The sequence below is a fragment of the Lynx rufus genome, unplaced genomic scaffold (assembly GCF_022079265.1).
Source record: "Lynx rufus isolate CCGP_SWC_20201006 ecotype Redwood Valley unplaced genomic scaffold, mLynRuf1.p SCAF_4, whole genome shotgun sequence".
Lineage (NCBI taxonomy): Eukaryota > Metazoa > Chordata > Mammalia > Carnivora > Felidae > Lynx > Lynx rufus.
Genome location: NW_025814856.1, coordinates 85605631 through 85631436, shown reverse-complemented (window position 1 = coordinate 85631436; position 25806 = coordinate 85605631). Strand labels below are relative to the sequence as shown.

Sequence of the window (25806 nt, the reverse complement as noted above, 5' to 3'; positions counted from 1 at the left end):
ATTTCATAAAGATTGAAAGGAAATGATTAATGAAATGAGTGGATTCTATTGTAACAAAGTTAATAAGAATTTATTACTTCTAGGATTTTAGAACACCTTCATATTTTGGTTGTAACAGTATTTTTTTAAATGGGGCTGACCTGACATTGATAAAGAGCCAAAATGTGCTTTGTAGCTTGTAAACAAAAATTCCCTACTTTATTGCCCAAGGCCATGGAAAACATAAATGCCAACAGAATGGAGACTATAGATAAAAAAAGAGAATCACATGCCAATTATTACTGTCAACACTGTAAATGTAATAACAAAAATTCTACTTTGTTATGGTCTCAGATTTTCCCTCCACAGCTTTGTTCCAACAGAAGTGCCACTCTTAGGATATTCTTAGTACTTATTTCCACTGGAGGAACCGTTTAGTTTTTCAGGAATATTGCTTGCATAGCTAAGAAAATAAGGAAAATTAGACTTTTCCTCAATATTGTGAAGATAAATGTTACAGAGTTTTCCCATGACAATTTTAGTTATTTCTCTTTACCCTTTCTTATCTTTGTGATCTCCCTTTACCCATGCCTTCTATCTAGGATACTTCCACTGTAAAGGAGGATAAACTGAATTCATTCACACCGAGGTTCTAGCAGCTAAGAAGTATGAATACTATTAATATTACACGTTTTTTGGGTTTTTTTTCCCAATGTAAAAGGACCATCTATAAGCTGTCTAAACAAGTAATTTGGTTTTCCTATGGACTTCCGTATCTCACTGAGCAAGTGGTGTTTGCTTTGTATTAATTGTTTGGAGATGGCGTGTGAGGAACAGCTTTCCTTGCCCTCTGAAATCATGTAACATGCTACCCATCTGGGTGGTCTGTATACTATGGACAAATAGTCATATCCAAGGGAGCCAATTAAGTAATCATTGGCTGAATCATAATTTCAGACACCATCCTCTACGTCTCATTTCCAAGTTATACCTAAAGTAGTAATCAAGACAGGGATCTAATAACGTAGTGTAGTTAAGACCAGTAGACTAGTAGATTAAACCAAAAATTGATGTGCTACTACTCTCTTGCCAGATGACAATGGGCAAATCACTTCATCTTTTAGGACTTGAATTTCCTCATGTGTAAAATAAGATGCTAGGATGAGATCGGCAGTTTTTAATTTAAGTAGCTGAATCAGTTCTTCAGATTCTTACGTGGAAGACCAACAGGCAGAGTGACTGTGGAGTACAACAGTGGTGGCAACCCTGTGACCTTGATTCCCAGCCTGGTCTCCCTACTCCCACATGACATACTCCTTTCTTTGAGGAAGCTCTATGAGAATCTCTGTAGAAATCTATGGCTTTGCAAAGCCAATTAAAAATTGGGAAGGGAAATCCCCAGAGTCAAATTGCAGTTTTCTTTATATGGTATCATGAATCTATTTTTTTTAATGTTTTTGAATGTTCATTTTTGAGACAGAGAGAGAGAGAGAGAGAGAGAGAGAGAGAGAGAATGAGCTGGGGGCGGGGGCAGAGAAAGAGACACAATCTGAATCTGGCTCCAGGCTCTAAGCTGTTAGCACAGAGCCCAACGCAGGACTCGAACTCCCACCAGATCATCACCTGAACCAAAGTCAGACCCTTAACCAACTGAGCTACCCAGGAGCCCCTCGTGAATCTGTTTTTAAAAAGCAACTGAAAGGGCATCTAGGTGGCTCAGTTGGTTATGCATCTGACTCTTGATTTCGGCTCAGGTCATGATCTCATGGTTTGTGAGATCAAGACCCTCGTTGGGCCCTGCGCTGACAGAAAGGAGCGTGCTTGGGATTCTCACTCTCCCTCTGTCCCTTCTCCACTCATGCTTTCTCTTTTTCTCTCTAGCAAAATAAAAACGTAAAAGAAACAACTCAAGTATTAAATTTCCCTTTTGGAAAATTATTTTATGTTCTATATAAATATCACTAAAAAACTTCACTCCTATTAATGTCATTTGCAACTGTGACATATGGAAATAAAATGATTTAAAAATTACAATTCTATGGCTGCTAAAGAATTTTGTGCATTTATCTTCCCTTTTCCAGATTAGGTGCCATAACCTAGTTGTGAATTGGACTTCTGCCAGAATTATTCTCCTTTATTCAAGTAGCCCATGTACTACAGAGGAAAGTTTCTGCAAGGGGCAAAGAGTCCCAAGAATGTCCACTGGAGGACTCAGGCAACAGCACATGTTGTCCAATACTTCCCTCTCTAAACCTGGAAACTCATGATTATGACTTCTGAGGACCCTGAGCCCCAGGCCTGTCAAGTAATGGTCATGCCTGGGTCCTACATAGGCTCTGTCTGCTTTAAACTTAAAACTGAAGTGATATAGTGTATCCATCCCACTGCTGTTGAGTCAAGCCCATCAGAAAAAAGAAGTATCCAGTAACTTATTTGTTGATCATGCCGTTAGATAGTTATTGGAATAACACTGGTCTGGATGATATATAAACAAAGCTGTAAGTATTAATCTAACATCACTTCACACATGTACTAATAGTTTTGAGAGAGACTGCGTTTATGTACTTCTTTCAAATTTTTAACTGACTGACTCACTTTTGTTACTTTGTTCTAAGTTTCCAACTTTTTCCCCTAATAATACCTAAGATACGCGACATTACTTGGGTTCATTATCCTTCAGTGCCTTGAAACCATGAGTAATGAAGTATTGTTATTAAACTCCTCCCTTAGCTTTATGCTTCATATTATTAAATTTAGTTTTATTCACCTGAGGCAAAGGAGGACCCAACACATTATGTAAGACACACGCTGACTACATAAGAGAAAAGTTCAGGTTACAGCACATTCACCAGTTTTTCCACCCATGTTTATCTTCAGGGAAAAAAAAAAAGTGTCGTTTGTCCCCATTCTCTCAAATTTGGTAAGGCTTGTAAATTTGTGTCTTGTGAACTTGGTTTTCTTAATAACAAATTCCTTACATATTAAAATAGTAATTTATTTCACTTGCTAATTTTGGATTGCATTTTATTATTTACTGTTATTTCTCCTTCATAGGAATAGACAAGACATCGAAATCTGCAATAATTTACTTCTTGTTTCAAGTAAATAAATTTAGAAAGCAAAGAATCATCACAGGTACAGTAAAGAAAAACCAATTGCTGAGACTTGTATAAAGCAGAGAAAAGAAAAAAAGGCGTATTTTAAAATATCACTTATCACATACCTTTCTGGAGCCTAGAGGGAGATCAGCTGTATCTTATCAGTTTATAGATTATAAATCCTATTCCTTTTGTAGAATTTGTGAGTGTATTTTATTCCCTTGGATTATCTTTGAAAGAAGGAAAAAAGGTACTTTTTTTTCTTTACTTTTTTGTTGTCAAATCAGTGGAGTGTTTCCAGAATGAATTTATGAGCATTATGTCTTTCCATTATGTTGGAAACCTGGTGGTAGAAACTTGAGAGACTGAGCTATAAGAAACCTTTCCAGTAAATAGGTCAGAAAATCAGAGAAAATTCTTAGAGAATCTGTAATTCTTCCCATGTGTGATTAAAGCTGTATTCCTTGGGAAACTCCACCCAGAAAAGGCATGACCCAGAGGTAAATTTTCTGGGATGTAAACTGCAAAACTTGAAAAAGCTTCAGATTACAAAAGTATTTGTACCATAAATGAATGCCAGGGCCGGGATGACATTTTCTTACTCATGAGTGAGTATCTCAGATTTCTTATTCTATCCATGAACTTTCCCCCCACATTTTCTTAGAATTGAAAACCAGACCACACACTTCTGTTTTCAAGCACACACACATTACACTGTTCGTTTGATACACAGCCTTCTTTACCTAATAAATACAGTATCTGCCCACAGACCCCATTTTTGGAGTTTTGAGGGGTGATTAATTTAACAAGTTGTGTATCAATGATGAAAGTTAGCTTTCAGAATTAAATTCCTTTTCACTTTCTGGCCCTACACTGTAACTAGGTGTGTTTACAAAGCCATGGTTTCCTAGACATGAGTAAGATGCAGATTCAAATCCCAGCTATTTGTAATGGGTGTAAATCAGTAATTTAAATCTGGTTGCATTTCGTCATGTGGAAACAGAAGGCCATTAGAACAGTTCTTTATAAACTTCTGTTTAGAGACAGAATTCTTTACATGAAATTCCAACATATAAGCAGAAAACCTCTTCTGATAAAAGGGAGCAGGAACTCTGTGGCCCTTTCCCCTTCGTGTCACACTTCACTTGGGTTCTGAGTAATCCTCACAGAACTCAAGGGCTCTGCAGAAGACTCTTAAATAACTAGATGAGAAGTTCTCTCATATCTTTTCTTATTGAAGTTACCACAGTCCTTTTTTTATCATATTAGAATAGGTGTAGCTAAAAATACACAATAGAAAAAAAATTATAAACATCTATAATATGAAACAATAAGACACATCACTAAATTATACTTTTAAAATATTACAATTTAAAACTTGGTGGTAGTCTTAAAAAATTAAAGCAGTAAGTATATTGTACTTCATGTATCATACTAAGGATCCTTCTAGAAACAAGCCTGTCTTTTGGAGTACTTGATTACAGGGATTACTATAGGTTTGAAATGATTCTCTTTGATTCATGTTGGTTTAAATAAGATTGTCTAGAGCTCTTCTTGATCCTTGAACCTCAGACAGGAATGCTTTTTTTTTCCCCACCCCAAATTATAGTATAAACAGTAAGATAGCATGTGATCTACAATAGTTCAGATTTTGGAATTTGAAGTCAAGTGATTTAGGTTCAGTTTTGGGTCTTAATAGCATAGTTTCTCTGTGGCTTAATTTTCTCTAAAATGCTATATCACTCAACAGATAAGGTTGTAAGGGGCGCCTGGGTGGCTCAGTTGGTTAAGCGTCTGACTTCAGCTCAGGTCATGATCTCACAGTTCGTGGGTTCGAGCCCCAAGTCGGGCCCTGTGCTGCCAGCTCAGAGACTGGAGCCTGTTTCAGATTCCGTGTCTCCCTGTCTCTCTGCCCCTCCCCTGTTCATGCTCTGCCTCTGACTCAAAAATAAATAAACATTAAAAAAAACTTTTTTTTAAACAGATAAGGTTGTGAATGCCAAATAAAAGTAAATGATATTAGTATAAAATTCTTATCATAGGAAATGTTATTTTGATATGTTATCATGAAATATTATTTTGAACAACCTATTAAACAGTGTAGTGTTATTTTATATTGGTCAAATATTTGTTTAGAAATCTAATAAATACGTATAGTTTACACGAATGATTATTTGCAAAACACATAGATTACAATAAAATCTGATGAAATTATTTATTATTTATGTATATAGGAACTTAGAGTATCACCCAAATGGAGAGGCATCTGCTAGCTTAGAAGATGCTATTTGAAACTTTTAGCCATAACTTGGGCCAGTGAACTAAAACAGCTTACAATTAAATCAAAATATAGTTACAGAATTCCTTCAGAAACAAAAAATCCACAAGATTCAAATGTGTTGGAGTAAACATGCCCAAACGTTTTCATAAAAAATAAGGGAGGCAATTAGAAATTCTAAAATTTCCAGTACATTCTGCCCACATGTTTTCCAGTTGTCATTATGATATTCTTCCTGGGCTAACCTGTTAGCTGATGGTTGTGTATTTGATTCATCATTGTTTTGGTTTAATCGTGTTTCTAGTAAATAAAAATTTTCCTCATATTTTTTCTCATAAAACCCAATGGACGACTGGACGCTGAATAACAAAACTTTTTAAAAATTTCATTTTGGTTGTTTTGTGAGCCAGTATTGAAAGCAATGTTTATTTTAGACCCAAAAGACGTTACTAACTTAAGACCACAGAGAAGAGGACTGAAAAGTACATGCAAACATTTTTAAAACATCTTTCACTATGTTTCTTGGTGATTCTAGAAACTGTATAAGACTTACTCCAGAGAATTTATGCCATTTACAGTTATATATGAATTAACTTACTGTAATTAATTTGAAACTTGTAATTTTTCTAGAGTGATTTATCCTTTATTTAAACTTGGTATCAACATTCAAGGAAATAATTTGCTGATATTTATAAGCTTCCTAAATAGTCAAAAGTATTAGTTTTGGTTTTTATTTTCTCACCAAATTTTATATAATTTATACTAATTAAATCTAGAATCATTACTTGCAATATAACTTACCATTCCCAGTAGCAATTATAGTATCTTTTTCATTAGAAAAAAATACCTAACAAGAACATATCCAAAATACATATTGTGTTTAACCATGTTACAAAGTCAGGTTCACGAAAACTTAATGCAATTCAGATAAAAATTTAAACACAGTAATGACTCTGAAAAGTAATTAGTTACTTTTCAGTAGTTAATTGCATACTGGAAAGCATATTGACATGAGTGGCAAATCATTTATAACTAATGTATTATATTTGTTTTATGATAATTTTTTATTATTAATTTAAAAATCACGTATAAATAGCCTATGTGTACAATGAAAGTTTTACAATTTCAATTGGATTAAAACTCATTTTTAAATATTAAAAAGTAAAGGTTTATAGCAGGCATAAGATTTTAAACATCAAAAATAAAACGTCATTGACCATTAGACAAGGTTTTAATATTTTTTAACATAAAATGTAGAAAGATTAGCAACTTGGAAAACAACACAACCCAATTTTTAAATAATGACTTGGAAAAAAAAACAGTTACAAGCTTTTTGTTGTTACTGTTTTACAACTTCTTAAGAGGGTTTATATAGTAGAGTCATCTATCATTTGGGACATAGAAATCTTTTCTGTTAAAAAAAAAAGCATATGACTTACCTTTAAAAAGGCTAAGAAGGATTTTTCAATCAAATGCTCAAACATTTGAACAGACGGTTCTTAGTAGGACCAAATGGTATTCTGCAGAAAAACCCTACACTGAAATCCTCATTACATAAAGTGTGTGAGTTTAAATATGCTTAAAAAAAAAAAATCCCATCCCAGTATGTGGTTTGTTGCCAGAGGAATTAGGAAAGAAAAAAAAAAAACCCACACATATCACACTACTGTTACGGCTTTTACTGGTTTATTTTTATGGTCTGGTGAGGACCCATTCCCTATATCTGAGATACTCAGCAGACTTTTTTTTTTGGCCATTCTCCCATCCAAGTAAGTCAGAGGCCAGAGAAACAAAAGGAACTGACTTGCTGCGCTGCCTCTATGTATTCTGTTTTACTGCACAATCATTATTCCAGATGACGAATAGGGTTCCGGGGGTGGAAACTATAAACTGGGAAGGATTAGCAGTATCACTTCTTTGTCATGACTTAGCTTACAAAACTTCATAATGTTGAATTAAAATGTACCTTGCTATACAGCATTAATTTGACGTGCATAAAGACTAAGAATTTTGAAAACAATTGGAGATACTATCAACAAAGATGACAAACCGACTTTAAAAAAGGAAATAGCATATTGTTTTAACTGGAAATTCTTAACTGTTCATCATTTTCTGTTAGTTTTACAGAAGTTTCATGAGCAGAGCAAAATATCCCTATAAAAACAAAAAATTAAATTTCCCTTAAATTTCTTCAGCCAAAATACAACTATTAAACAGCATTTAAACAGATTACATCTAAGATGACCTTTTAATGTAAAAAACAGCATAAACATAAGTTACTTTAAAAGAAAGGTATTATTTTAAAACCTAATAAAAATAAAAAGCCTGTGGGGGGAGACCCTCAATACTAAGAACCCATTCTTGCAGAGAAATTCTCAAAATCGTGTAAGAGAGATCAAAATCTTTAGACAGTTAAACTGTCATCTATCAGACAGGCCAGCTGAATAAATGTCTCAAAGTCAACCTTGAAATAAAGTAAGCTAACAATAACAGGCAGAAATATATTTAGTCCATTAGATCATATTTAAACCAGTTCTTATCATTGGATTGGTCATGTGGCCCCTTCTGAGTATGTGGTGAATCTTTTCATTTGTTAGCAGTGCAATACAACTGGAAAAGGATTCAAAGTTCTCTTTTTCCCTCAGGCATTACTTTCTTTTTCCAAGGTATTTTTACTGACACATTTATTTAAAAATTAATACTTAGATATTAATACTTTAGATATATTGGGATGTTTTTTTCAAATTTTACACCGCTTAATCAGGATCAGGTAGAAATGGCCTTGGACAATTTCCATGTGATTTATGCTACTCATTTTAAAAGAATAACTTACACAGATTTCAGGTAGCTTGAAAAGAGGATTTCTCTAACTGTGATCTCTGGTATTTGCTGTATTAGCAAAAAAGGTAGAAAAAGACTATTTTAATGAATATCTCGATTAAAAACATCTATTTTGTTGTATTGAAGCTGCTTTGATATATTTTCTTCTCAACTTTAATTCAAACACACTTACACCCCCACCCCCTGTATGAAAATTGAGAAATAGCTCACCAACACAGGAGTTCAGATAGTACCTATTTTAAAGAGCATATTTTAAACATATTGAAAGGATCATTAAATTATGATGAAATTATGAACACTATTAGAGAAAGACATTTCGGAAAAAATACAAGCACAATACATGCTTTAAGTTGACACTGAACTTACTTGGATCACTCATCAGTAGCCTAATGCCATCCAAACCCTCTGACTGTCTCTGGAGAGGAAAATGTCACACACTCCCAAGAGCAGTCCAAAGAATCAAATCTACATTCCCAGAGGCAGCTGTGTTCAATCCCATAGACAGCAGTTCCTGAGGAGCTTTCTGAGTCTCGTGTGGTAATACCCCGAGAGGGCACAGCTAAGTAAAATCTGCAATCATTTCTCTAGATTTGAGCAAAATATATACCTTAAACAACAAGGCAGAAAAATGCTGTACCCATTTCAGAGTAAAGAATGTTGAGGTTTTCATTTTATAAAGCTTACATACCCACAGTATTTTGAAGAGATATATTTTATATGAGAGTACCCCTTGCCTTATGTAAATCCACTGCAGCACTACATACATCTAGTATAATGAAGGATAAAACTTTCAACATAATGAAGTCAGCTTAGACACAGTTTTTTGGGAACCTTTCTTTTGCGAGAGACCACATAGGGTTTGGACCCAGACAGACAAGTGAATCCTGATGTTACTGGGCAATGGTTGTATTGAGTGGGGGTTGGGAGTTCAATGACTACTCTTATTTTTCTTTTTTTTTGGAAAAAAGTGAGCAAAACTAACTAAGAAGGTCATAATATGAACTAAGTGAGGGCAGTTGACAGGAGCCTGATTACTAGACACTCAAAGTCAAGCCCCTTCCATTCTTTTCTCCCTTCTGGTTTATTTTCTTCAGATTACAGAGCACCATCAGCCATCTACTGGGCTATCTGTTTGGTCCTGTTTTTGTATCTGCTAGAATGTTGTCTCCATGAGGAGGGGGACATTTGGTTGCCTCACTGCTGAATCCCCAGAGTGCAGGCCAGGCTCATAGCTGGTAACCGGTTAAGTAAATGGACACACGCAACAACTGTCATAACCATAATAATAACTAAAACGGAGCGAGAATGGCCAGAAGGCAGACGTTACTATGTTGGCTGTCTGTACCACAAATATTCAATGGTTTGATTGGGATGAAGAGCATCTGCTTGGAAAGTCAATGGAGCAGAGTGTGGCTTTGGAATTCGTCACTTCCTAAAATGTGTTAAGGTTGCTAACTACTTCCCCTCTCTTAGTTACCATGGATCTAATCTGTTGTAAAGACTGACAGTGAGAATATAAAGGATTCATATGTATAGTTAGTAAATACTTGCTATGGTGATGATTAGCCATTAAGCAAATGTTTATTTTAGGGACTTTATTAAACTAATATGGACAAATAAAAAAGTATTGAAAATTATAAAATTCTCCCCTACCCCCTATAGTTTTATGAATTTTCAATTTACATTCTTATGTATATGGGATCATTCATACACCAAATCATACTTTCTGAAACTTGACTCTTCTCCTATTATGTGCATTGGAGATATTCTCATGTTTTCGATAGAGTTAATGTGCTTTTTCCATCATTGAAAAATATTCCATACTAACAGGTGTATTGTCTTTTAAATAACCAATCTCCTATTTAATGGACATAGTTTTATTTCCAGTTCTTTGATCTTGCCAAAAAATGCTAAAAATTCCTATGTAGTTTTTAAAATTTTTGAGTATAGCTGACACACGAAGTTAGTTTCAGGTGTATGACATGGTGATTCAACATCTGTGTTATGCTGTGCTCACCGCAAGTGTAGTTCTCAGCTGTCACTGTATGACGCTATTACAATATCATTGCATGCATACATAGTTTTGTTTACCTGTTCTAGGACACCAATAAACAGCAGTAAGTGAAATTGTTAGTGTGTACTAACAATGTGTGAGAATGCCTGTCTACACTATTGTATACTGAACTTTAAGTTTCTAACAAGTACTTTTTTATTGGTAAATATTCAATTGAATGAAGTTGAACCTATTTTCCCAAGTATATTAGCCATTTACATTTTAAAATACTCGTGATAATATCCTTGTTCATCTTTTTTTTTTCTTTAAATTTGTTTGTCCTTTCTTTGTTAATTGGTAAGGAACCAACCAGCCTTCTGCATTTGACAAAAAAAAAATCTTTTTTACTATTTTCATTGTATTATTATATTACTACAATTTAAAACGTGTATGCCATTAACTTTCACAGTAATTTCCTTTTAAATATAGTGTCATGCTTTCAAAGGCCCTCTTTACTTCAGAAGTATTAAATATAATAAAACTTCTTTTAGCATTTGTATGGTTTACAAAATCCTTTGTAACAGTATTTTTTAGAGAAGCTGATTCATGGAATTTAACACTTACGAAGTAAAAGAGGAAGAGTAAAGTAAATTGAATGACAAATATTGCAACATATTTGAGAAGCAGATGATAGATGAATCGTAAGAGTTCTAGAAGAAGGGTCACATGGCCTGAGTTCTGATCACATTATTAGTAACAGCAGGATTTGCGAACTCAGTATGTAACACACAGTCATTGTATTTCTGATTTTCTTTCTTGCCAAAGAGGATCATCATACAGAGTCCATCCACACCCTCAAGCTGCAGATCAAATCACATGTTAGGTTTACCTAATTTAAATCTGTATGCAGCTTCTGTTAGGAGATGGAACTTTGTAAGTGATTTTTTTTTTTTTTTTTTTTTTACAGTTCAGGAAATGAAAAGAAGAATCTTGATATAATATACATTGCCTTTGTGGACTGTATGGATAAGCAATGACTTACAAATTATGATGATGATATAATAAGGGGGTTGACACATACTGGAGGCTTACTATCTGTCAGTTGTTGAACTAAGTATTTCACCTGTGTTACCTGTTGACCTATCATACCACCCGTTGGGCTCCTTAGACAACTAGAGTAGGTCACAAAGCTAGTATGTGCCAAATCAAGGATTAAAACCCAGAGAGACTAAGTGAAGAGCCTATACTCTTTTCAGAAAGAAAAAAAGCAGATAAAAAGTTCTTGAACAATACCTAATTTTACATACTTTTCTCAACACCTTTGTACAAATTGAGTAACAATTTTAAATAAATTGATGTTACACTGAGAGGAAAATGATATCTAATCATAACAAAGAATCAACAGTGAACATATTCTGTAAGTAGTAACAGAATTATTTTGAAATTAAATCCTTCTAAAGATGTGTAAACTATCTCAAAACATTAGTTACCAGTGTCAAACTGTAAGTAAAATTTGTTTTATCACTTTAATCCTTGGGGATAACTAACCATAGAGATTGATGTGCACATACATATGCACATATTTATGCACATGTATACACACGTGTGTGTGTGTGTGTATAAACATCTATCATTTTCAATTGCTACCTTATTTGTGAAAGTATGAAATCAATGGCATGCTTTACCTCTTTTCTATGGTGAGGAAGGACTTAACATGCAAGAACAAAAATAAATAAATATATATGTACATAACTAAGATATAACAGTATAATGTAATGCCAGTAAAACTTGAGAGACTAAAATACAGGCTTCTAAGATGGCCTTTAAAAGAGAATTTCAAGGACATTAATAAAGGATAGGATATCAGGGTTACTAAAGTTTAGACTTAAACCATGTGATCTAATAAATTGAAACACAGGACAAAAACATACTGAATTAAAATTGTAAAATAAACTTACCCATATGTTTAATAGAAGCCATAGTAGGAGCTGTGTGTGAAAGAGATTTAACAGAGAGCACCTCTGTATATGTGGACAGTGCTCACGTGGGCAGGGCCAAATCAATATGTAAATTTCACAGGCCATCTAAAAATGTTGACAGACCTAATCTTTACTTGAACACTTTGCAAAGCTGACTCAACTCTCTAAGGGGAAGTAGAGTAAGTCAACATTTAAATGATACTACGAAACATAAGGACATGGTATGATCAGCATAGTTGTCAGGGTAATTTGTATTCATACAGTTGATGGGATATTATTTGGGGGAAAACCAGAAATATTCAGGTAAAGTGATAACAAGGCCTGAAAACATGGCATGGTGAAATAGTAGGAAAAAAAGCACAATAATCAATAAAGAAAACAAGCAGTTAGTTAACAAATGCCAAATTTAAAAAGGTTGAGAAAAAAATATAATCAATGAATTTGAAATTTCACAGGACAGGAAAAATGTAAAAAAAAAAAACTATTCAATTGAAATACAAAAAAAAATCAAAACAAATTTTATCATTAAGAAAAGTAACCTAAGATACTCCCTGAAGTGGGGTCTTAAAAATTAAATAAATAAAATAATTTTAAGAGGGGTTAGGGACATCAGTTTACATTTGCTTTAGCTCATGGCTTGATCAAAAGGATGTACGTTAAAATCCTAAAATGTCAGGTTTTTTAACTCTGTTTAAACACCAGTAAAAAGCTGAAGTGTGTGATGAATGTATAAAAACAAAATACATTTAATCAAAGAAAAAAGATGGATAATGAGACTCAAAGTGATTTATTCCATTTAATGGAGACATGCTAATCACACTAGAGACAATGAAAAACCTAATTATATGGACATCCGTGTCATCTGACAACCTGTTACCTTAAGTTTAAAGATACACACTTGGACATCAGATTCCTACAAGACTTAGGTACACATACTGTATGCACGTGTTTGTGTACGCACGCGTGCATGCGCCCACACACACTCTTCTTCAGGGACATAGAAGGAGACTGACCTAATTAGGTTTCTTTTTAAAGATAGAAAAAAAAAGGTTTCTAAGAAACATGTTATACAATAATAATTTATTTAAAAAATCACTACACAGGAAAAACTATATTCCCGATACCTTTCTTTTTCTGTTTGTTTGAAGTGGGATAAACCCTGCATCTGAGTGACCTGGCATTTTAAAGAAACATAAAACAGTTTGTGGACCATCATTGCCCAGGTTGGTTCTTAGTGGGCTTAAGGGAAGGGTTTGCCCTTCAATGAGCCTGAGTTTTCTGTCTTCAAAGAGACCAGCAAGTTTGGTTTAGAGTGTTACTTATCAAATGAACTCCTTGGAAGAACTTGAAATAAATTCTTAAAATTTCAAAGAACCCATAGGATTCCAAGAGCGAACATTTTACTTTAAATGCATTTTTCCGTTTGAATAAAGCCTCATGTTGTTTGTAAGAAAAACAAACAAAAACATTGAAAATATATACATGTAAAATTTTCAGAAGCAAATGTTTACCCGGAAACGTTATGGATCATTTCAATCACTTTCTTTACATATTTCAATGGGCATATTCCAGATGCCATAAACATTAGAATCCAGACAGAATAAAAAGTGGTACACCAGCACTCTATGTTGCATGAGACAGATAGATGAATTCAGAATAATTCTAAAATGTCAGAATCCTGAAACTGTCCTCTATGTGTCTCTGTGATTGCTGAGCACCTGCTTACCTGAAAGAAATCGCAACATACCAGAGGTAGAGTGAAACCTTCCCTTTGTGATCTCCATACTTCAGTTTTGAATCATAAAGAAGTTTGACTTGCCTATTAAACTTCATTACTTTAGCAGCAACTTTCGCAGCAGCATTAAACCTTGCTTTGCAATATAGGGCACTGACAAGGGAACTGATAAAGGAATTGACCTTGTGGTAACTGTACTAGGGTAGGTTTAGGTGGGTTCAGGCAGCATCAGCACCGTCTCTGCAATTATCGGTCATCCTTGAGCTCGCCAGCAAGCAACCAAGGACTCAAGACCTGTTTATCATGACCATCCCTTTCAGATTCCTGAATGTCACTCTTGTCTTTTGTTCTGAGGTTGTGATTCAAGGAACCAATTGTAGGTTATGGAGTCTGAATTGCTACAGAATGTCCCTCATACATGACTGAACTAGTCCTGCTAGTTTTGCTCTGCTTGATTAGCTCACTTGTCCTCAGGACAACTGGGACACAACTGTTTTCTTGGCTATTAGGCCCAAGGTCTCTCGGTTGTGTTATTTAGGTAAGCAAAGTATCCTCCTCCACGGTGCCTCCAGTTCATGGGTAAAGGTACGTATGTGAATTGGAGTGCTTATATTATCTGAGTGGGTTTCAGTGGACTCTGTGATGCTCCTTTTGTTAAAGAGCACAGTGCTTTCCTGTTCAGGGTGAATGCTGAGAATATTCTTGTTTTCCCAAACTGCATGTACAAGGCTTGAAGCAGCATCCTCCATGTGTTCCAAGGACTAAAGAACATTTTCTGGATATGATCCAGGAATGTTGCTAGGCCTGTTTTTCCTCTCATTTTCTACAACTCCACAGGGAAAACTGGGTCATCACAGTAGGCTGGCGAAAAGAAGGCTACTGTGAGTAAAATTGGGAGGTGAAGTAAGTCCATAAAAGCATGTAAAACCATACCATTTCATGAATTAACTCAAAATTAAAAACCATTACAATGTTTCCTATGTTATAAAGAGGCATGTCACAAAATACTGTTTTTATAGTAAGCCTCCGTATAGACTCCTCTCTTTCACATGCTTCTTTTCTTCCTTGGTTACCCTATGTGTATCTGTCCTGATTGATTTCTATTTGACTATTTGACATTTCATTTTTATCTTTCTAGTATGCTCTCAAAAGGGTACATGATTTGGGATATGTAAATTTGGAGTTGCATTCACATGACTTACTGCAATTGCATTTACAAAAGCACATCTATCCCTAAATCAGCAGAAACCATGAATTCATTTGGTCTTTCACTCCTTTTACAAACATGCTTACATCATCCACTTAACAGATATTTCTGTTTTGAAAGGCGTCCAGCCTCCAGTGGCAGTTCAATGTACAAATACAGGTATCAAAATATTACCAAAAAGTATTCTAGTCAAAACTTCACCATATTTTGCAACTGATTCTATTAGCCTTGCATTTACTATTCTGTATAGTAGGAAATATTTAAATTCTTCAAGAAACTCAAAAAATGAATATTAAATTACATTTATGCTATTTACTAAACTTTCTCTGGCTTGTCTGTTATGTCAGCCAGGTTATGGAAAAAAAATACAGTGTGATCTTCTTTTTAAGTCATTTGGTGCAAATCCATTACTTAGAAAGCTTTTTATCTCTAGGATATAATATTTTACCATCGTATGTATCACTCTTCCAATATTCATCCAATCCTATGCAAATACAATTAAAAATGAGAACAATGTCTTTTGTTTTTTGTTTTTAAGTCCATTAAATAAGTACTAAGATGTGTTTGAGGGAATTGGCTTCAATCTTTAAAGATGGAACATAATGAATTTAGTTGATTATTTAAGGGATTTTTCACTATGCCTGAGAATTTCCCAGAGGAAAGAAAGAGAGTAATGTTTCTTTTTTTTTTTAATTAAAAAAAAGTTTTTTTTTTACTTATTTATTTTTTGAGAGACATAGAGAGACAGAGCACAAGTTGGGGAGGGGCAGAGAGAGAAGGAGACACAGAATCCAAAGCAGGCTACAAGCTGTCTGCACAGAGCCTGACGTGGGGCTCATACTCACAAACCGTGAGATCATGACCTGAACCAAAGTCAGACGCTTAATGACTGAGCCACCCAGGCACCCCAAGATAGTGACGTTTCTTCAGGGACTTCACACCCTAGAACCTTAGTGCCTTTTATATAGGGAGGAGTGATTTGTGATCTAGAAGCCATGAGTGACTGACTCAGCATTTAGAGATGTCCTTCCATACTGAGTACAGAAGATTCAAAAACTGCCTCCATATTTTGATTTATAAAAGGTTTTGATTCTAGAGACATCGCCTCTAAGAATGCCAATGCTCTATTTAAAATTTTCCTTTGATTAAATAGGGAGTGTTACAAGAACATGCATTTTCCCTCAGGACTCACAAAAGCTCCTTTGCTCAACATTGGTATGAATCAGTCTTTCTACTATTATCTACTCCCCCCCCACCCCCTCGCCATCCCCATCTTCTATGTAGAAGAATAAGGAAACACATATTCTTCCTGCTGGGGGACTTTTTAAAAACTCAGGGTAGGTCAGTCTGGGTCAAAGCCAACACCCAAACAAGTGGAAGAGAGAAAGTTAAGGAGAAAGAGCCAACAAGTTTGATCCAACTATGCCTAAAGAGTACTAACACTGGGGCACCTGGGTGGCTTAGTCCTTGAGTGCCAATTCTTGGTTTTGGCTCAGGTCATGATCCCAGGGTCATGGGATTGAGCCCAATGTCAGACTCTGTGCAGCCTGCTCAGGATTCTCTCTCCCTGCTCCTCTTCCTCTCTCTTCCTAAAAAAAAAAAAAAAAAAAAAGAAAGAAAGAAAATTAAAGTACTAACTCTGGAGTTTTCAATTATGTGGACTCCCTAAAATCCCTCTATTGAGTCAGCTAGTTTCAGTTGAAAACACAATATTCTATGTAAAATGTGGATCTTAGGTCACTGCTCATTTACAGAAATAAAATATCTAACCAAAGTTCTTGTTCATTAAGTGTCATCAAGAAACACAATCAGGAGGGGCGTCCAACTTTGGCTCAGGTCATGATCTTGCTGTCTGTGAATTTAAGGCCTGCGTCAGGCTCTGTGCTGACAGCTCAGAGCCTGGAGCCTGCTTTGGATTCTGTCTGTCTGTCTGTCTGTCTCTCTCTCTCTCTCTCTGCCCCTCCCCTGCTTGTGCTCTGTCTCTCTCTCAAAAAATAAATAAAATGTAAAAAAAAAAAAAAAAAAAAAAAAGAAACAATCAGGAGACCTCTAAAAAAAAGAATCAAGGACAGAAATACGGTTTTTTACACTATATGTAACAGAGATATTAGTATAATATTAAACACATATAAAATACCATGTAACTATATTTTCTTCTACATATGTCCAGAACTCTTTAGTGTTATAAAATATGTCATAAAAAGCTCAGTTCATTCAGGAGTTGCAAGGGCGCAGGTGACAATGAAGCTCCCTATAATGTACTCACTTGGGAACTGTGTTGGTAGTGATTTTTATATCCCAGATTTTAAAATAGTGCCAGACACATAATAGATGCTCAAATACACATTGAATAGATAATGAAGAACCTATTCTATAGATATCACAGGATAGATCAAAAAGAAACATGGGTATATTATATAATTTGGTAGGAGAGAAGGTTATCTTTGGTTCTCCATGTTGTCTGATACCAAGTTTAAAAGGAATGGTTATTTTCTATGTATGCCTTTTTATATTTAGTAGACACCGGGCGTGAAGTGCAACAAAGAACAGGTGTGGTCTGCTTTAAGCAAAAATCTGCATGTATTAAACAAACAGTCTGATTCTTTCACATTAGCAAATATATTCTTGGGGTACCTGGGTGGCTCAGTCAGGGCCATTTTTTTTAAAAACTGAAAACCATTCTTACAAAGGATTCTGTCATTCTTCAGATACTTCTTGAGTAAGTACAATACAAGGATGAATGACATGCTCCTACAAAATAACCTTTTCCCAAATATTTTAATGTTTATTTTTATTTTTGAGACAGCATGAGTGGAGGACAGGGGCAGAGGGAGATAGAGAGTCTTAAGCAGGCCCCACACTTAGCCCCACGCAGGACTCAATCCCATACCCCTGGGATTATGACCTGAACATCAAGAGTCTGATGCTCAATGGACTGAGCCATCCAGGTGCCCCCCCAAACATTTTAAGTGATCTAATATACTAACTGTGTTTCTGTATCCACATCAAGGAATAGACGTATTTATTAAAATGAATATTCCTAAAATTTGTTAAAATAATTCACACCAAAAACCATGATTCGGTATTAAATGTAGATCATTATAAGTGGTTGTGGTGTATTATTTTGCCTATCAAATTTTCACCAAGCCTTCTGAATAGTAATACACTACCGTCTAATTTTTTACATGACCATCTTTTTTTATAAATCAACTGATGTGATCCCTTGCTAATAGTTTGATTCCTCTGGGTTGTTTAGAGGGTTTATTCTGGACTGCTCATTTATTTTGTTAAAAGACAGTGGGTCTTTATCTGACTTCAAAATGCACCTTTGTCAAGAGTGTTAGTATGGCCCAGTCACTAGAAACTTAAGCACCTCTGAGGATTGGCCTTTATGTTCTGATAGCAGTTAGTTCAAGAAAAATGGCTGAAGTTCTGTCTCTGTTTAAGTTCTGTCTTTGTACTTGTTACCATCTGTGACATGAGACTTATCTTTAAGAGGGGCATCGCTCAGCTAAAGAGACATGCTAGAGGATTCCAAACACTGATCAATTTCAGAAGTCTGTAAAAATGAATAAAGTACAAAGAAAAAATCGAAAATATCACCAAATGTGTCCTTCCTTATCCCATGGCAACCTGAGATGGACTTTTTTTTTTTTTTTTTTTTTTTTTACTCTCGAGAGAACTTTTCATACTATGACTATGAACTCTTAAATATCAAAACAAAATGCATAAATGCCAAAACCCAGGAGAAAAGGACAGTAAGTAGAACCTGGTAGCATTTTTGTCTCAGGAGAGGCTGCCAGCCCTGCCTCCGCCACAGACTGTGACAAACATACAAGAGTTTGAGTCAATAGGCAGATAAGATAAATACAACACCTACATGTGAAGAGGTGCAGACGTTATGGTCTTATAAAGCATGAATATGTAAAAAAAAAAAATGAAAAGGTGTCATTAAAATCGGAAAAATTGTCTTAAATCAGAAAGGGCAAAATAGTTGAAAATGTACTCCAAGGAGCAAATCCTCAAACTGAGGATGAGAGTCAGACTCTAAAATCTTTTCCATTATTATAAAGATGTGTTTTCAAATAAATTAATTCTCTAATACCTTTTGTGTGTCAGATTACATGGTATATTACTTAAAGCATAAGATTTTTAAAACTATGGTAAACCACATTTATTCCTTTGATATGCAAACAAAGAGTGAATATAAAATGAAAATATCACTAAAATGTACTACATTACATAGATAAATTTATAGATTGTTTTTATGGAATTATTAATCAAAGTCAAATTTACAGAAACTTTTTTATCACATAAATAATATACTAGTCTTGCTTTCTCATGCTTTTAATTTAATGAAAATCCTATACATAAAAGTTAGGCAATGGGGTAATAACCAGCAGACATAACAAATTTGAAGTGTGTACTAACGTTACATAGTAAGTTTCAGCTTGATTTTCATGTAGTTGCTATCCATTATAAACTGTAAGTTCCTATGTCAAAATTTGGTAATTTGTAATTGGTAAATATGTAAATTGCTAATAAATATAGTTTTATTGTATAAATAATAAAAACTACTGATACAGTAGAGGATCTGATCTGAATATTCTTACCATCAAAGTATGGAGAGGCGGCACAATGCCAGCCAAACTGGCTTTTCATTCACTGATAAATTGGGTTGCCATAGCAAGCCCATATTCACTGTTTCTAAGCAACCCAAGGCTCCGCAGACTTCAGATACTTAGGAATCCACTGATCTTTCATCATCCTTAAGGGAGAAATATGAAAACTTGTGGTACCAGACTCAGTGGAAGATTCCCTGATGACCCAGTAGAGCAGTGACCTGCCATAAAATGTCCCTGTGTTGGCATCCATTTAATTTATCAAATAATAATATTTGTGAGAGGGAATTAATTGATTATTAAAGTGCTAAGTGGATGAAATTAGGTACAGAAAATGATCAATACCTAGTATGTGTTGAGCAGGCAAATGTTTGAGTAAACAGACAAGATACCATGCACAATCCAACTTTCTAAAGACAAAGTCATTTACATAATGCCAGCATTCATAAAGTCCTTGCCTTTTAGTGTAAAAAATATACATCTATTTAGCAGCATTACCTCGCAGCAGGTCATTTCAATTTTTTTGTTTTCTAATTATTTATACTTAGGTAGCATACATAATTATAGGTCAGTAATTGCTTGTGATTTTATATTGAAATGTTTAATTATGGTTTGTCTAGAGTGCTTGAATAATTAACCACCCAAACATCAAATAGAATTGTATAGGTCTGAGGTACAAGCAAGGTTAGGAAATCTTTGAATGAGGTAATATTAGCATTTCCTGCCCCTGTCTATGTCAAACACTCTCCCCGAGTCTCCTGTCTTCACACAGTACCCACAGAGGCAAACCACTGCCTCTAGAGCTCTTAATTCACAAGGCTTACTTTCCAACTATTTGAGATAATCAAAGTGAAAGAGAGTTAAGGCACACAGATATCGTCCGTTCCTATAGAATACTGTATCACAATGCAGGTCAGAATAAAATGCCATTACTAGAAATGGTTATATGTGAACAGTAAAATGATTAGGTCTGAAATCTGTAAAATTTTACCTAATTCTAATATCTTCCTCCCATTATCATTCCATGTGGCTAGCTCTTACCAGGAAAAACATTGGAGGAATGATGTGCAAATTGAAAACTGGTTCTAATTTAATGGTAAATTTTGTAACATTACTTCCTGTATCCTGTTAGCTGTTGCATCAAAGATTCAGTAACCTGCCAGGTATACAATATGATGATAGAGTTCTGTAACCTGAATGTAAGATAAAGTTGACATGTCACCTCTCATACAAGTCCCAGGAAGCCACCTGTTGACTAGAGACATACCAGGAATGTCAGCAGTAGAAACTCTTCCTGTGATAGCTACTGATTACTGTTGATTCTAAATGGGAAAGGATAGATTCTTCTTCAAGACTGGAAGACACCCACTGTGCGTTACAATCTTCATATAAGAGAGTCCAAAACTTGCATAACTATATTATAATTGCCTTTCCAGCCAATGATAAAATTCATCTGCAGTTTAACAGTCTCCCTGGGCATACATATTCTTAAGAATAAAAGAACTGTGCATGAATTTGTCCTTTTAGTACATTGTTGCTCTCTTAAGATACTCCTCCACTGCTGCATGTATATAACCACATGTTTGTTGGAGGGTTTCGATACTTCTGAGTATTTTTTAATATCCTCTTATCACTTAGTATTGTATTTATTACTGGCAAGATCATACATGGTAAAGTTACAACTGCTTCCATTTTCTTTTAGATACAACTTATCAAAAAGCTGGGGACAGGGTGCCTGTAGGTCTGTATCTCAAATACTACCCGAGAGAAGAGAGAAATGCAGGCAGAGCTTAAACTGGACAAGAAGAAAGCAAAAAACCAGATCAAAGTAAGATTTTAGTATTAAAGGAATCAGTCTTGCGTCCTATGTTGTTAGGGTAGAAAACTTCACAGGGATTACATAAGCATAATTACCAGTTTGGAGTCCGATGAAAAAGGGCAAATCCTCCAATATTAACTCACTTGCAAAATGCTGGTTGGAAGACAATGGAATTAACACTGATAACTGTGGTTATGTTTGCCCCAAGTGCTGGGTCAAATCACTGCTGACTGCTGTGAGCCCCACCTTCAAGTATCCAAGAATGGCTGTGGAGTTTTGAGTGACACTCCACTGAGGCAGTATGATTGCTAAACCAAAGTTAGGCTCTGCCGCCAGTGTTTGCCAACTTCCCCAGCTTTCATGTGAGCTGCTCCTCACCCTGGTTCTTTCTTTAAAAAAAAAAAAAAAAAAAAAGGGATAGAAAGAAACAATTACGCCATGACGTTTAAAAGAACACAGAAGCAGATCCCTCTCCAGGGATATTCCTACTTATTTTCTTAGAGTGGTTCCCTTGACTCCTTTCATCCTGTGTCTTTGTTATAGGAACCTGATAAAAACATGCACACTTCTCTTAGGAGAAGAATCAAAGCATCGATGAATATTCTAGTTTGTGAAAGCTGGAGAGAAGAGGCTTCTTGGTCAGGGCATTGCAAAATCAACAGCTTGGGGTCTACAATAGTTATGACATTCTTTTGCCATGTAAGAGAACTAAGATAGCAATATTTGGTGGGTGTACTCTTATTTTTGCAACTCATTAGAATAAAAAAGTAAAGACTCTCCAAAAACAAATCGAGCCATTATAAGCTAAATTAGACAAAAAAAATATGATTTTTCTCCCATCATTTAGTCAGTAATTTCCTGGGGATTACTGTTGATAATATGCATCCTTATACATACATTATTTGGTGAATATTTATCATGTGACCACTGTGTTCCAAGAACTCGGCCACAAAGAGGAAGAAAGCATGTTTCCTACCATGAGTTTTTCTGCAATGCACTACAAATATTTCCCTATAAAATAGAACTCTATGTTAACTAGAATTTATTTATTTATTTATTTATTTTTAATTTTTTTTTTCAACGTTTATTTATTTTTGGGACAGAGAGAGACAGAGCATGAACGGGGGAGGGGCAGAGAGAGAGGGAGACACAGAATCGGAAACAGGCTCCAGGCTCTGAGCCATCAGCCCAGAGCCCGACGCGGGGCTCGAACTCACGGACCGCGAGATCGTGACCTGGCTGAAGTCGGACGCTTAACCGACTGCGCCACCCAGGCGCCCCTATGTTAACTAGAATTTAAACAAAAACTTGAAACAAACAAAAGAGAATAAATACAATGTGTGAGTACTGAACACTTTCAATCCACCTTCTAAAGTGGGGTGCTACCCTAGTTGTGAACATTCATTCTAGAGCTATTCACCATGTAATCAAAATCTGTAATTTAATTACCTTTATCTCGTAAAATCTGAAACTCTCCATAAAAAATAATAATGAGGTTCCCAGTGGTGAAATGAATGGCTTCAAAGATTTATGAGTTGGCTAGAAATATGGCTAACTCCCTACTCTTACATCACAGGTTATAAAAACCCACCAAGCCCAGATGCCTAAGGCTCAGTTGAGAAATGGCCCATTGTGTAGCTTTTGATTTGGGGGCATTCCCCATTGTCTGACTATGACGGTATGGTTAGCTGAATTCCATGGTTAGCATGTCAAGCATATGCCTTTGAATTGTCCACGTAAGGACTACTGAGACACTGAAAAGTACAGAACATGAAAGCTTCGTGGAGCATGGGCAACAGGTTGAGTTCCTGCTTGCTGCTCATCTGCTTCAGTTAGAAGCCAATTTGAGAGAGCTTTCACTTTGTCTGTTTTAAGAAGGAGATTTATAGCTCTCCCTGCTGTTAGTTGTTGAAAGCTACCAATATTTACTAAGATAAACCAATAATAGAATATATTCAAATCAGCTTGGATAGGTTAGCAACACCTCCCTGCAAGGAGCTCACATTCTGGGGACGCACCTCACATACAGAGGACAATTCTATAGAAAGATTCTACGGTAGAAGATAACAGAGTTTCCTAGGCTCCCAGAACATCCACATTTACTCAGATATAAATAGCTGTTACTCTTAGTTCAAAGACCTTTCACCCACTTCTACGCATGACACATTTCTTCTCTCTGTTCATGACCTTTATACCGCAGAAATTGAAGGAATCTTAGGAATCATCTGGTCCTGATAATTGAGCAAAAGAGGTCACAAGAGACCCAGAGAACTGGAAATGCTTATTCTACATTATCCTAATGGTTTTCAAAAAAACATTGCTTTCTTTTTCTCCTTATGCTTCTGTTTTCTCTAGTTTTTACCTCTTGTCACATATCTTCTTCTAGGTTCTGGTTTGATATTTGCTAAAGCATTGCTTTCGTTTTGTGTATATGTCATTATTCTTTGTTCCTCTTTAGCAATGCTCACCAACTTAAAGTTCAATTCCTGGATAATTAGAATAATTTTTACCTCTTTTTGATTGTCATGCACTAGATACTATCACTAGAGTGAAGTTCATTTTTTAAAGCTATTCTGGTTCCTGCTCTTTGGACTTCTCAAATTTATTTTAAATATTTAAACATCTTCAACATTATTTAAATTTAGTTATTAAATATGAAAATAAAAATTTTCTACTTGATTAATATATTCTATTTCTTCCCTTTCACATAGAACACTTTGAAAAGTTCTAGGAAAGAGTAAGGGAGAAGATCTATTTGTTAACATTATACCATGGGCCAGGTGTCATACTAAATGCTACCATTTGTCATTATTTATGTCCACAAAAAATTCTCTAATTGGGTATTATGAGCCACATTTTTACAGAGGAGATAACACAAGGAAAACTAAGAAAATTAGATAAATGCTAAAATTTTCAGCATCAGTATGAAATGGATGACGAGTTTATGCATCTATACAACAAGCAATAGCAAAGATTAGTAGGAAGACATAAGGATACATGGTCACATACAAACATTTCCTTGCCCAGATCTAAATCTTTACCTTTTGCCAATATAAAGCTCTCAGCAGACACATTTTGCTATGCTACCCTGAGGTTTTAAAATTATTTTCATCACTCTTATATAGAGATGATAGTTACATTAAATAAGAATGTAAAGAAATTTATCTTATTAAACTATTCCTCTTGGCACTGGGTATTTCTGGGTCCAGAGTTTATGAAGGCAAATAAAACTTATCTTCATGGAGTGAGAGATAGACATACAGAAAAGTTATTATAGTAATATGATAGGTGGTTTAATGGAAGGTTTATGGCACAGTGGAGGACATACAGAGGGGGAAGTTTCAGCAGCAGAGATGCCAAGCTTCACAGAGGGATTAATATTTCCAGCTTCTTCCGCAAGCATAAGTCAGAGACTGACTACCATGTATTGGCCAACACAGAGAAAGGTTAAAGGCAGAAGGTATTTCTCCATCTTTAAAAAGAGCAATTTCTACCAAAAAGCTAGTGACCTCAAGGAAGAAAATATAAAAAGTTGTTGCCAGCAACATCAAAATAAGATTAGAGGAAATTAATTTCAAATTAATTGCATGCCTGCTAAGTTCAGGCATTGTTAGGGGAAAAATGTGGTTTCTTCTTAAAATTCAAAAGCAATTTGTATTAAGCTGCCAAGAATTGTAACTTTGCATAAATAAGTCCAAGAAAGAACTAAAACTTCTTCCTCAAAGCCCCCAAATTTTACTTAATGCTGAAAAAAAGAGTAACAACATACTGGATACATTTTATAACGTCTTTGGTGTTTCCATACCTTCACAGATAGCGGAAAGTCATTTAAATTTAGAAAATGAGAGTAAATATGTTGACATACCAATAAATTGGTAAGCATACCAATTTAATTTGATTCAGTGATTTGATTTGAAAATAATGAAGACTGAAAGTTAAGGTGTATATATAACTTTGCAAGCACTTTAATGATTTTTAAATCTAAAACTAATCAGGCTGAACATATCAAAAGGTACATGCTTATGACACTTAGAGATTTCTTTGTTGTATTAAGTAAATTTTAAGAAGATCTTAGTATATTTGTGTATGTCTTACTCAGGATAAAACATATCCTCTTACTATGAATGTTAGGCTTTAAAGAAAGCAAACAGTCATATTCATGCCTCAGGAAACAGAAACAAGTACTGATTCACAGAAGATAAAAACTTCAATGATGCATTCCTATATAAAGAAATTAAATGCAGTAGATGTGTTT

General features: G+C 35.1%; 1 protein-coding gene across 1 annotated transcript in view; it reads right to left on the bottom strand.

Moving 5' to 3' along the window:
• CD36 (CD36 molecule) overlaps nucleotides 1-21809 on the bottom strand; it is a 53726-nt gene extending 31917 nt beyond the window's left edge. The window contains exon 1 of the mRNA XM_047096193.1: nucleotides 21647-21809. The gene's annotated coding sequence lies outside the window, so the exon portion shown is untranslated. The remainder of the gene's footprint in view (nucleotides 1-21646) is intronic.
• Nucleotides 21810-25806: the final 3997 nt, after the last annotated feature.